Here is a 12,034-nt window from a genome sequence, read left to right as displayed (position 1 = left end):
ATGCTCAGGCATGGAGAAGTTAGGAAGAATGCTGGCTCAACGGCTAGAGCTGAGTCCTGGATGTGAGGAGTCCATCCCTTAGTTGTCTACTGCCTGGGGTGATGGTTATACCAAACAATACGGACATATTTCACTGTTTTAGCAACATGTTTGGCCTTACAAACCCTCTTGGATGAACATTAGCCTTGGCTCTACCATATTTTCTCCTTTCTGGAAGCCCACAGAGTTTAACCTCTTCAGATCTTTGCTCTAATGCCACTTTCTCAGTGAGTCCCACTCCAAGAACCTTATTTTAAATTGTACCCCTACACTCCTCATCTAGCACCTCTACTTTCTATTTATCTATGGAACTTATCACCATCACACACACACACACACACACACACACACACACACACTGCTTATTTATCTTATTTATTGTCTATTTTGTGCAGTAGAATGTAAGCTGCATGGAGACAGGGTTTCTTTTGTTTTGTTTGCTCTGCTTTGCTTCGATTTTGTTCTTTTTTATCCCCTGCTGTGTTTCCAGAATCTAGAATAGTGCCTGACACATTGTAGGCACTCAGTGAACATTTTTTAAACACATGAATGGATGCTTTCAAGTAGCCTATAGTATGGCTGTACATGCATCTGTGAAAACAGTCAGGGTCCTGAGCAGTCTGCATGTATAGGAACTGCTGTTTTCAGTACTCTCATCTGCAATGTTGGAGCCCAAGCCACGGGAAGATGCTCCCCCAGCCCTCCCTTCCCATCTCCCCGGTCTCCAGAGAGCCGGTTGAACATGGGGTGGACCCAGGATGGGCCCTCTCCAGCAACTCTTTTCATTTTTATAATTGTGATGAAATGGCTTTTTGGACACAATCCCAGCATCCTCCTTCATGGCAAAATAGTTTTATTTCTATTTTGTCAGGTAAAGTATCATTAACAATTTGCCTTGTTTTGACAGCATGGAGCTATAATTAGTTTCTGCAGGAAAATGCACCAATTAACAAAGTGCTTGCTTCTTGGCATGAATCTAAATGGAGACTGGAGGAAGCTAAGAGAAAATGTAGAAAGAGTTTCATTGACATTAGCAAGAAATCCACCCACCTGTGGATTGGGAACGCTGGGGGATAGCTTCGTTACCTCTTTCTTCAGTGAACAGTGTCCCCTCCCTGTGTTAGCTCCCCAAGGTATTTTCTTTATGCCCATCCCACCTGTGATCTCTCCCTTCTCTGAAATTCCTTCATATTTATATTAACACTCCTAATACTCAGGCATAAGTGCTAGTTATCTTCGGCATGTTGTCCAGATACGTTAAAAAGAATTTGGAATTCTGTGCAGTAGATAAAAGATAGATAGGGGCGCCTGGGTGGCTCAGTCAATGAGCATCTGCCTTCGGCTCAGGTCATGATCCCGGGGTCCTGGGATCGAGCCCCGCGTCGGGCTCCCTGCTCCGCGGGAAGCCTGCTTCTCCCTCTCCCACTCCCCCTGCTTGTGTTCCCTCTCTCATGGTCTCTCTCTCCCTGTCAAATAAATAAATAAAATCTTTAAAAGAAAAGATAGACAAATAGACGGGGAGATAGGGAGAGATCTCTAGGATAAGTTTAAATCAAAAGATTATTTTGAAGAGCAATGTATATGGTACCTTTTGTGCTATACAAGTGAGAAAATAAGGATATACATTTATATTTGCTTATACTTGCATAAAATAGCACTGGAAGTTAACAAGAAACTATTAATGAAATAGTTATTTGTATGGGTAAGAGAGAACAGGGAGAATGGGGATGGTATAGGAATGGGGTTCTCGGTGTATACTTTTTTTAAAGGTTTTATTGATTTATTTGACAGATTGAGCAGAGGCAGGGGGAGCGGAAGAGGGAGAAGCAGTTTCCCCAGGGAGCCGGATGCAGGGCTCGGCCCCAGGACCCTGGGATCATGATCTGAGCCAAAGGCAGACGCTTAACCAACTGAGCCACCCAGGCGCCCATGTGTATACTTTTTTATACCATTTTGATATCTGGAGAAGGGCTATATGTCACCTACTCAGTGTTTTGGCTGCTGTTTTACAAAGGACCATGGCGCTCTACACACGCACAACCTAATACAGTGCTGGTGACACCAAGCGCTCACTCGGTGAAGTTGATGGCATGTGGAACTGTAGGGCAGGTGTGTTAGTATGTCAAACCCAGCCTGGCTGCTCTACGTTCACATGAGCATGCTTCGACAGAAAGGAGAAATTGTGTTTGTGAGCTTCCTCTCATGCTGAATCTCCCTTTCACTTCAGTTCTGTAGAATTACAGAAAAGCGAAAACGTTATGTTACATTCTTCCTCCTATAATAGTAATTAGCAGGTATACAGTGCTTCACAGTTTACATGGCCTTTTGTAAAAATGTTCTTTTGGACAGTTGTGTGTGAAGCCCATACCTTCGTTCCTGTAGACTAAGCAGTGGGGTGTCATCGGTGATCTGGGCCAGCCTTAGAGGAAATGTGCAACAAAGCAGAACTGGTTAAATGGATGGATTCTGAATCAGAAAGACCCTGATTAAAATCCCAGATTCACCACGTGTTTACTGTGTGAGCTTGGACAGGTTACTTACATTTTCTGAACATTTGTATACTCACCTATAAATTAGGCATAATGATTTCTACCTATTAGGATTGTTGTGAGAGGTAAGAGACGTCATATACATCGCATTATCTCTCATATGCGTAAGTACCCAATAAATTTCAGAATGACTTGTTGTTGTTGTTGTTGTTATTATGTATTTATTTCCATTGCATCTGGAAGGTTTATCTCCCCTTGCCACCCCAAATATCTCTTGACCCTTGGCACAATGATCATTAGGACATTAAAGATACATGACTTTAGGTTAAGTATGTGCTCTTCCTATGTGTTTTCATTAACAAGGCAAATTTACTTAATTTAGCTTAACTTTGGTAGTTTTTTCCAAGATGAGTAATAACTAAGAGCAGGTAACAAGTGGAATAGAAACTGGGGCAGTCAGGAAGAATGATTTCAGAGCATGAACTTCTCCTCCCCAGGAATAACAGACCAAGGAGGCAGAGCTGTGGGAGTGAAGCAAATCTGCACCGTCAGGAAATCAGACAGACGGGAAGCACTGGGAAGCAGCAACGAAAGCTAAGTGGAGTGCCTGAGAGAGTCTTACTCTCCAGACCTGCCCAGCTGCTCCACAGGCACTCTGCTGTGAACTTGTCAGCTCAGACCCTTGCCATGTACATCTTCCTATTGGAGTATATTGTGAGCTTGGAGCCTGCCCATGGATGTGAGTGGGTGTTACAGTGAGACTGTGTACCATCTGGCTCCCTTTCCCCTCATAAATTACATTCAGGCTTGAAACATGAGTGTGATGTAGAAGATTAGTCCAGTTGCTTTGGTAGGTTGGATTGGAGCAAAATGAGCCTAAAGGCAGAAACAAGGATTGGAAAGTGATGTCCTAATCCAGGAGTGAAGTAAGGAGGCCAGGTAGAGGAGCATATCTTTGCCTTTTCCTTGAGGATTATGCACATCTGGGGCCATGTTTCTGCATGACCACCAAGTCTGCATCCCAATACTGATTGATTTTTGTCACAGTCTTAAGAGTTGCTACATAATAGTCAGCTGGTCTAGAAGTTGTTTCATTTTGGTATTTAGGACGGACGACTATATCCCCTATTTCCCACGATTAATTCAGTTATGAGACAAGCAAGTGTCTCCCTTCCTGAGCCAGCAGGTGTCAGTATTGATCAATTGGAAATAAATATGGTAGCCTCCCCATGGTAGGTGTAGACCCACCTGTGATTAAGAAAAAAGTGACGTTGGTATTTCAGGTTAAAGAGCTACTGCTTCTGATCCACTGGCTTCCTGATTGACAGCTGAGTTCTCAAGAGAATGCGTGTTTCGTCAGCACTGACTGTGAGTGCAGGGCAAGGACGTCTTCGTGGAGAATGGTCCTGATGGTTCCACTTTCTAGTTCCAATGCTCTGAGAGTTACGTTATAGCCTTGTTTTCTATATTCTTTCTTTCTTTTCATAGCTAATTGTAGCCAATTCCTCATAAGCCACTAAATTATCTTGCATGGTAGATTTTAGCTCCAGAATGGATTCCCTTGTTCAGTTTATTCCTCAGATATTAAACTTGATTTGAGAGAAGTCAATGCCATAAATAATCAGCCGAGTAAATCATGGAGTGCACTTCAAAATCAAAATGTAAACTTGGGGAGAGATGTTTTTGACTACGCATCATCCAAGGTCCTGTCGTGTCCTCCAATACAAAACTCAGTGTAAGATAGTTTAGTAAATGTGGTCATGCATATACTTTTTCTCCACAAATATATACTGAATTATTATTTGCAAACTTCTGGTCTTCCTCTCAAAGCCTACCCCAACCTCCTTCTCCTCTAGAGAATTAATTATCTCATATAAGATTCCTCCATCCTTAATATTTATTTTCTCTCAATATTTCTCTTGTTTAGATTGTTATATGTGTATTTTTATACTGTTGGACTATGACTTCTAGATTTTTTAAGAAAAACACAGATATTAGATATTATCTACCCAGACCTCCTTCATTTCATATGTGCATTATGACAACAGCTAGCATTAGTCGATTCACTTTTGTAATAGAAACTCTTAGAGTAATGCCTTGCATAAAAGAGGTACTCAATAAATATTTGAATGTCAGGCATTTCAGTTACATAAAAAATATCCCCTTCTCTACCCACTTAGTGGGATGCTCATAGTCTGCTAGGGGACATAAAATGCCTTGTTATAAGCCCTGTAGGAATGGTACCCATAAAATACATGGGAAATTCAGAAAGAAAATACATTGGAAATTCAGAAAGAGCATGGCTGGTCATAGAAGGTTTGTTGAAAAAAGTGGTTTATAATCTAGAAATAATTATGTAGAAAAGAGAGGGCAGAAAAGAGTGAGATAAAGATATTTGGGATGAAGCAGACAGCAGATAAAGATATTTGGCATAGGGGCAGGGAAGCCCAAACGTATTATGTATGCTGTTCAGTTAAATGGAAACTTGACTAAGTTAAAAGAAAGTATGAAATATGACAAGAAAAATAATTTAGGTCTTGAACACATTACATTTTATGAGGATAGTAGAGAATTAATGAGTTTCGATCAGGAAAATCACATCAAGAGAACTAGGTATATAACATTACATGTTTTAAGAAAGTGCAATGTTATAATTTAATATTTTGAATTGCACTATATTATCACTTTTGAAATTCTTCTGATGCTTCTAATAACTTAAGTCCTTTGAATAATCCTTGATAATTGCCTAGGAAAGTGAAAAACTTTTCTTTTAAACCCATGCATTCCCAAAATTTGGGCAACAAAAATTTCAGATAGAGGGAAGAGCAAGTGCAAAAGCCTTACAGATGCTTGAGAAGCAGATTAAAAAAAAGAAGCTATTGATAGGAATTGGAGACTTACACGTGGAAATGGGAAGGAAGCAGGAAGTACAGTAGTGGTTTTTTAACAGGGAAAGGCCAGCACCTGCAGTTTTGGGAGGGAGCATCTGATTGTCTGGGCTCTGGTCAGCCCTCCGTCTCCTGGCTGAGCCAGAGTAGTGAGAAGAATAATCCATGAGAGAGGGCTTTCAGGGCCTCTTGGGAGAAATCTCTTGGTGACAGGCTGTACATTTACCATTTCACCAGAACAATGCCCAGTGGAGAAGAGTTAAAACCCCGGTGGAAACGAAAACATTGTGAGGAAGAGGGAAGAGCCCCTGAGTGGCCTGAAAAGAACAAATATCCACTTCAAGGGGAGAAACGTTGATGCTTTCAGCACCAAGAAAATAGCTAGTGGAAAGTGGCTAGTAGAGAGGAGTGGAACTGAATGTTCTTTGGTTTGTTTTCTTTCTTTCTTTCTTTCTTTCTTTCTTTCTTTCTTTCTTTCTTTCTTTCTTTCTTTCTTTCTTTCTTTCTTTCTTTCTTTCTTTCTTTCTTTCTTTCTCTCTCTCTCTCTCTCTCTCTCTCTCTCTTTCTTTCTTTCTTTCTTTCCTTCTTTCTTTTCCTTTTCTTTTCTTTTCTTTTTGAAAGATGCTATTACTCAAGAGCCACATAAGATTCTTGACTCCCCTGCTTGTCAGGACTGTCTCAGCCCCAGTGTGTTCACATTTCCATTGAGACATAAAGTATGTGTTCTGAACTCATAGACATTTGAAGAGTGAAGATAAAAATTTTGAAGATCAGAGAGGTGTTGAATAACTGGAGTTTGGAGGCAATTCACAAACAGTGACAATAGTGTGAGAATATTATAAAATCATAAACCTTGGGTGAATTGTGTGGAATGCCTGTCCAGAAAAGAGGCAGAAAATGTGCCACAAAAACCTGAGAACTTGACCATGTCAGCTGTTTTCTGTGGCGCTGCTCACATGTAGAATGGGCAGGATTTATAGGTGTGGGTTCTGTCACTCAGTCCAAGACCTCTTAAAACATTACCTAAACCTTCATGCCTGCATTAGGGTCATTGCCATGTTTTTACTCACATGATTTTCTCTACTTGTCAAAACCTCAACTTGCCCAAATGTCAGCTTCCCTATGAATTATTCTATAATGATCTCATCAGCTAGAAGCTATTTGTCCCTCTAAATGCCCAGAGAATTATGAATGCCCCTCTCATAAAGTACTCACTATATCTTTGCTTATTTTCTAGTCAACTTTTGAACCCTCACTTTTCTTGAGAATGAATAATAATTATCAAGAACAGACAAATTGAAATCTATACTTATGAGAAATTCACATATTTCCTTCACTCTGGAAATGCACATTTCTATAGTAGATCCAGTTTGTCTCGGTAAACAGACAAGTTATTATCTCATTCTGAAGCATCTGCATTTAGGCCAGTGATGACCTTATAATTTTGTATAAGAACCATGAAATTGCACTGGGTTAATTTAAGTAGCCGTTGTGACTTCCCCAAAGCAAAGTGAGATCCATTTTCGTGTGTAATGAGTGAAAACTGTTGGAAACTTGCAAATGACATTTTCTCCACCTTTAGAAAGATACACATGGATTCTGGACTGCAGCTTTTTGGGGTTAGGGACTGTACCTGTGTTAGTGTCATCTAGCAGTTGCGTGTTACCTGCATGTAGTAGTGAACAGTGACTCGTCTCAGAAGTGATGAACGAATAGTCCCCAGAGTCTAAGAGGAGGACTCGGCATGTATTGTAGGGTAACCAGCACTTTCAGCTCTGTCTCAGGGTGGGATTAGGGTCTAGTAGATCCATTTGAAGATAAGGGTATTGGAGAAGTAGGTGTTCAGGAGTAATGGCTCAACCTTGTCTAAGGAGGCTGAAGTTTTTCTGGCCTGTCTTTCCTGGGGAGTCTTTCAGTACTGCTGGGTTCATTTTTAAGTAAAGCCTTAGCAGTGAGTAGTGGTTGGCCAATCCAATGCCTTTCATCTTGTTCAGTCTTAGAATCACCTGCACCTATATTATTAGTTACCTGAATGGCAGACAGTATAAGTATAAGAGACTCGTGGGGTCATTAGCTTAACTCACTCTGGTGACCTATCAAACTAGAAAGGGGATTTCATGTTGAGAGCCAGGAGAAATTGCTTGTGTACAAAACCACGTTATAGTACCTGGTTCTTCACAAATCCCAGTGTTCTCTAACGTGACTTTTGAGAGGGACAGTCAGTGACAGAGAGACTACCAGGACAAAGGCCCCAGGCTCAGATTTTCCCCTCTCTTTTTATGAGCAATAACTACAGGAGAATGGCATGTTGATAGCTAGTTGGTTAAAGTTCTGGAACAAGACCTGGGTTTGAATCTTGCCTCGGCCATCACTTACCTTAAAATAGGAATGTCTTTATAATATGAGAGTGATAGTAAGACTATCTTCTTCACTGTGCTGTCATAATATTTAAATGAAATAAGTCATATTAAGTGTTTAGCATTGTGCTTGTAAGATATTTAGCAAGGGTTAGCTATTGAAATTGTACAGCTGCTAGCACTCTGTTATGATTCCATAGTCATAGAAAGCCCATAGTACGTCCAGGTGCTCAACTTTTTTTTTTTTTTTACTTATGGAAACTTTTCATACATGGGTCCCCTTCCTTCCTTCCTTCCTTCCTTCCTTTAACTTCACTCAATATTTATATATTGAATATCTGGCTAAGATCCATACTGGGTGCTATGGATGCAATGATAAACTTAATATCTGTTCCTGAGGAGGACATGGAGGAGTAGAGAAGAGAGGTACATCAATTGGTTATTTTAATGCATTGTGATCATTACAGTAGTGTGTGCATAGTGTGTACTGTAGCATGAAAGAAGCGATGAGTAACTCTAATAGGGAGAGAATGGTCGTAGGTCAGGATGAATGATCATTTACCAGGATGAATGGATGATGGGGGAAGGCCATTTGAACAGAGGGGAAAAAAACCCAGGCATAATGGTGTCAGGGATATGTTCCATAAATGTAACACACTGCATTCGGAGGATTATTAGGACAACAGGCTGGGACGTTGGGGTAGCAAACTGGGTGTCAAGTTTGGAATTTAGGGAAAAGACATCGATTGCCACATGTCAGAATAATCCCTTTAGTGCAAGTGGGGAGAAGGGACTATTGAATTCCACATATTTCTTATTAACAGATGTCTTCATATTCAGTCGGCCATGATTGTGTCACACACCCACCCCCGAACCAGTCACTTGCAAGGGGAATGGAAAGGCTGTTTTTGGCTTAGACTAATCAAAATTCACGGGGGTCTCCCCTTGAAGCACATGGTCACTCACCACTTGAAGCAAGATGGAATTTTCTCAGCAAGAAAGGAGGCCAGAAACAGCTATTGGATAGACAGCGTTGACTGCCCCAGAAGTCAGATGGCCTTAGTGACCAAGTGCCTATTAGGGCCGAGGAATGAGAGACGACTCCTAGTCTCTGGTTTAGACCTCTCAAGTAAGTCTAATAATTAGCTATATAGGCATTGTTCAGTAGGCTTAGATTCAGAAAAGGGACTGTATTAGAGTGCATTCATCCAGTCCTAAGGCATAAAGAAAGGCCTTGAAATGTGAGTTTATCTTTAACTGCTCTATGGAGTCAGGTCTGTTTTGAATGAAAACTGAATATTCACTAAATTGTTGTCCCAAATTGAGCACATTTGGGAACAATATGTGCATATCCAATGGTTTGATCTCATTTGTCAATAAGGTAAACATAACTATGAATGCCAACATTAATACAAAATAATATATTCTGCTTGGAAAGAAATTCTTTTTAAGGCAGAACAAATTTGTATTTTCTTCTCTATAAGGTCCCTCAATAAATGTTCCACATGTTGTTTCCTCCTTATAGACTCACTAAAAAGTCTTAAGCTTGAGAGTTTATTTACCATGACCATGGATCCAGAGTTCTATTTCCAAAGCAATCAATCTTTGCATTCGCATCAGAGCCACTGAAAAAATGAGCTGCAATAAGGGCGTATTAGGTCTCTCCCTACAGTGGGAGGCCCATCTATTTCTAGAAATACGTTGCTATGTTACAAATGTACTATCCTCATACTATAGGCAGGAAGACAGTGGTTTGAAATTACCCTATACAAAGCCAATAATGGGAAATAATAAATCTGAGAGTTCTAAAAGCATCCGTCCTTGTTCACAGTTTCCTCCTCTTTCTTTTCAAATAAATAAATTTTTCTCCCTTTATACTTTTTCCTTTTCTTTTTTTCAGAGAAAACAAACTCAATGTTCCTAAATAATTTGACACAAAGAGAATCTAGATGATAGATTAAATTTCAGTTCATAAGACTTCCTCTCCTGTGAATTTTCTACCACATGTCACATAAAAATAAATAAAAATAAAGATTATCTCCAGCAACATGTTAATTTCATTGCGTGATGCAAGTAGTACAAGGGAAATTCTGAATATTAATTCATGTTGGAGACAAACTCCAGTTAGTGTAAATAGCATGGAGACATTTGACACTAATTTATAGCAAGGGTGTTAGAGCTTAGAGGAAACACTGGAGCCCTGTAGAGTAAGTTTTCACAGTGACAGCCTTGAGCACAAGGGATGTGTTTCTGAAGTAGAAGAAAAAGAGACTGGGCCCTGCTATATGTCTGACATAGAAAAAAGTTCTAATATTATAACTTTTCAAATTACATAGCATTATAATCTGCTTTGTAGATATCAGGTAATCTTCCCAAAATATATTGAATGTGGCGTTTCTATTTATAGGCATAAAGTTATTTCCATCCCTCAGCAGACATTTTCTAGTTACCTGCTATACAATTTTTTATCTCAACACCATATAACCCCATATCTATGGCAACAGCCTCTGTTTGGTCTTCCTGGTCACCTTCTGTCAGTCACCCTGGATCCATTCTGTACGTTGTTATTATAGGACAGTACTGATCATATCACTCAGATGCTTTGTCCCTTAGCAATGCCTGTCACTGCCTGATAAAATTGATACTCCTCAGCCTAACATTCATGGTCCTCTGATATAGAGCCCCAGTCTAACTCTCTGCCCTATATGCTGTGTTATTCTACTTTTATCATTTGCATCAATACCATCACTTGAAGAAGGGATTAATTAGCCTACCCAAATGTCTGCTTCTTGAGGATAACCTATAAATAGGGAACCATTTTTCTTCTTTGACTACATGTGTAGTCTTCCTGCTTCTGTGTATGTTCTTCCTTCTGCAAGGAAGAAATTCCCATCGCACTCTGCCTCAAATCTAAGTTTAAAAACTTACAGAATCTCAGTTCTCAGATACAGCAATTCCTATGTAGTATTTCCCTAGCAATAGTTTATAGAGGTTCCTTATTCATGGTTTCTTACTCATGTCCATCTTTATGTAACATATATAGCTGGTACTTTGAGCAGAGAAGAACATTGAGAACTCACTGTGTCTTGAAGGTAAAAATGGTTCCATGTCACTCTCCTGTTCATTTGGTAACTGACAGAAACTGTAGAATTCCAAGAGATTTGCATGCACATACTGAGCTCACCAACCTCGCTGACCACTTTTAGAGAAGTACAAAGCAGAGGCTCAGAGCTTGGTGTCTGGAATCATGTAGACCTGGGTTAAACCTGGCTCTACCACTTACTACTTATAAGATCTTGGGCAAAGTTTTTTGTTTGTTTGCTTTTGTTTTAAGGTTTATTTATTTATTTGAGAGAGAGTGTGTGCGCTCATGAGTTGGGGGAGAGGCAGAGGGAGAGGGAGAGAGAGAGTCTCAAGCAGACTCCCTGCTGAGTGCAGAGCCTGATGTGGGGCTCGATCCCATGACCCCAAGATCATGACCTGAGCTGAAATCACGAGTTGGTCACTCAACTGACTGAGCCACCCAGGTGCCCCTTGGACAAGTTTTTTTTTATGCATTATCAACTTCTATTTTCTCATAGAGGACAGGGAATTGAAATTATGTGGTTGCTATAAAATGGCGATGCAACTGATGAACACATGCCAACTAAAACACTTGAAGGATGTAAACTATATTTATGGGAAAAAAAATAAAACATCATGGATATGTTATATACTGACATGAGACAGTAGGCTTCCGATTAGATATATTGATTTCTCAGTTCTTCAGATCTCCATAGGTCATAAAGATTGCCAAAGATTCTACCCCCCACCCCCCACCAAGTGAGAAGATTCTGGAAAGTATGAGCTTGCTCTTAATCGTTTTCATAAGAATTTATATATCTTTTCACTCGACTCTTCTACCCTGGTTGTGTATCTGCCTGCCCACTAGTTATATATCATGAGTACTAAACAACATCAAGACATTCTAAAGTGTTTATTATGATATTGGGTGATTTTCCTTTGGCTATCCTTGAGTTCTCTTCCTGTTCTAATATTGCCTATTTCATTTGGTAGATGAAAGGACTAAGTGAGATAATGCATATAAAGCACTTACAGATGTGTCGGGCACAGACTAACTTATCATTAAATCATAGCTGGAATTAGGGGTACCTGGATGGCTCAGTCAGTTAAGCATCTGACTCTTGGTTTTAGCTCAGATCATGATCTCAGGGTTGTGGGGTCAAGCCCTGTGTCCGGCTCTGTGCTCAGCATGGAGTTT

The sequence above is a fragment of the Zalophus californianus genome, chromosome 5, assembly GCF_009762305.2.
Source record: "Zalophus californianus isolate mZalCal1 chromosome 5, mZalCal1.pri.v2, whole genome shotgun sequence".
Taxonomy (NCBI): Eukaryota; Metazoa; Chordata; class Mammalia; order Carnivora; family Otariidae; genus Zalophus; species Zalophus californianus.
Note: the sequence above shows the minus strand (reverse complement) of the source record.